Consider the following 2,614-nt stretch of genomic DNA (forward strand, 5'->3'; position numbering starts at 1 on the left):
CGTGGTCACCTTCCTGGACCATAATTGAAGTTGATTCTAGTGAATCTTAGGCTATGCTCTCATGAATCACATCCCAATACTTATCATCATCCAATTCAGTACAATACACACGTGGAATGGGATCGCTTTCCTCACATTCTGTTTCTAAATTGGGTTGAGGTTCGAATAAACTAATCTCTCCCTCATCATTAAAACCAAGGGTGTCATGTGAGTGAAGTGTGTCGGTATCATTATATTTAAAAGACACCTACGTCTCTTGATCAAGGTGAGAAGAAATCACTACCAGGTATGTCTTATCTTGACTTAAATAGTCATATTTCAAATCAGAGGGCAAAAGTTTTAGGTCAAGCTTCGGTGCTTTGAGGTTAGACAGTAGAGGCACTACATCAGTTCGGGGCAATTCTTCAAATTATGGCATCCACTGGTTAACTTCAAGTATCAGTGCGGTATCAAGCATGACACCTGTCTCCCTAATCATATCATCATCACAGTCATGGGAGTGGGCTAGACACATCTTTTGAGGGTCAGAGGATAAGGTCATTAAAATTCTATCTTCCACGAAAGAGTCAATCATGTTAATGTCGTGGAAATCATCATCATCCTCTAACCGTCTGCCCGTATTGAAAAATATGTTTAACTCCAATGTCATATTTCTAAAAGACATACTCATGACTACATTCCTGCAATTAATGATTACATTTTAAGTGGTAAGGAATGGATGACCAAGGATGTAAGGAATTTGAGTGCTCATGTTACTGATGGGTTCTGTATCCAGGACGATAAAATCTACCAGGTAGTAGAATCTGTCAACTTGGACCAACATGTCCTCAATTATCCCTCTCGGTACATGGACTGAGCAATCGGCAAGTTGTAATGTGGTTAGGGTGGGTTTTAATTCACCAAAACCTAATTATTTGTACACCGAGTAGGGAATCAGATTTACGCTCACTCCTAAATCAAGAAGTGCGTGCTCAATGCGGTAATTTCCAATTACATAAGTGATAGTTGGGCTACGGGATCTTTGAATTTTTGTGGCACATATTGCTTTAGGATGGCACTCACCTTCTCAGTTAAGAATATTTTCTTTTGAATATTTTTCTATCTTTTGGTCGTACACAAGTCTTTCAAAAATTTAGCATATGAAGGTATTTATTTTATGGCATCCAGTAGAGGAATATTGACCTTCACTTGTTTAAATATATCTAGAATGTCCTAAGAGTTAGAGAGAGGTTTTGGTGCAACCAACCATTGGGGAAATGGATCAATCGGCTTACTTTAAAGTTTTGGTTCCAATTCCTATGGAGTAGTACTAGGTCTATCATTATTGTCATCTTCCGAATCCTTAGGCTTTTTAACCCTAATCGAAATGGTTTTGTCAATGGTCTTCTCACCCCTAAGAGTGGTGATAAATTTAGCTTGCTCCATCTGATTTGAAGAGTTGGGGTCACTTATCTCATATTGTGATTTAGGATTGGGGAGAGGCTGAGCAGGAAGCATCCCCTTTCCCCCAATTGCTAATTGTGACTCCATATTTTGGACAAAAGACGCAAGCGTTCCAATTACAGATCTGATTTCCTGGATTGCTTGTGCCATATTCTGACTAAGTAGCAATTGGTTTTGAATGTGTTTTAGAATCGGATCCTCTTGAGGTGTCCCTTGATTTGGAATTTGATTAAAGAAACCTTGAGGGGTAGCAGTTTGTCCATTCCTCCAACTAAAATTTGGATGATTTTTTCAATTGGGATTGTATGTATTGGAGGTAGGTCCATTGAAAGGTTTTTGGTAATTATTTACGGCATTTGATTACTCATTCAACACCTCTTGAAAGGCAGGTATCGTTGGACAATTTTTAGTTGTGTGAATGTTGCTAGCACAAATACCGCAAACTATTTCCTCAACCTTATCCTTCTTTAATTTCATAGCCTCGAATTTCCTTATGAGATTAGACACTTTAGTATTGATATCATCATCCTCTTTTAGAAGGTATACTGCACCCCTCTCCTTTGATTGAGTAGGCCTAGAAGTGGTACTTGATTTTGGGTATGTGTCCCATGATTGTCCATTTTCAGCAAGTCTGTCCAAGTAATCCCACAAATCATTGACATTTTTATTTATGAATTCCCCATTACACATTGTCTCTACCAATTGGCGCATGAGAGATGTCAGTCCATCATAGAAAAAGTGTGTAATGCGCCATGTTTCAAAACTGTGTTGTGGGCATGAACTGACAAGATCCTTGAACCTTTCCCAACATTAGAAGAATGTTTCATCCTCCTTTTGGGTAAAGTTCATGATTGACTTTCTAAGGATGTTCGTTTTATGATGTGGAATTTTTTTTTATGAACTCCCTTATCATATCATTCCATGTGTTAACAGATCAAGGATGTAGTGAATGAAACCACATCTTAGCTTTCTCTTTCAAAGAAAAGGGAAAGAGTTTTAGCCTAACTATGTCATCAGACACGTTAGGAAAGTATAAAGTGACTATGAATTCATCAAACTATTTCAGGTGTAAGTATGGATCTTCTGACTCAAGCCCATGAAATTTAGGAAGGAGTTGGATCACCCCTAGCTTAATATTCATGTCTCCCATATTTTCTGGAAAAACCATGCA

General features: G+C 38.2%; 1 non-coding gene across 1 annotated transcript; it reads left to right on the top strand.

Moving 5' to 3' along the window:
• Positions 1-2,203: 2,203 nt before the first annotated feature.
• On the top strand, positions 2,204-2,310 carry LOC131257144 (small nucleolar RNA R71). Its single transcript, XR_009177160.1, has one exon. It is a non-coding gene; the product is annotated as a small nucleolar RNA R71 (small nucleolar RNA).
• Positions 2,311-2,614: the final 304 nt, after the last annotated feature.

Source organism: Magnolia sinica, chromosome 9 (assembly GCF_029962835.1).
Source record: "Magnolia sinica isolate HGM2019 chromosome 9, MsV1, whole genome shotgun sequence".
In the NCBI taxonomy this organism is placed as follows: domain Eukaryota; kingdom Viridiplantae; phylum Streptophyta; class Magnoliopsida; order Magnoliales; family Magnoliaceae; genus Magnolia; species Magnolia sinica.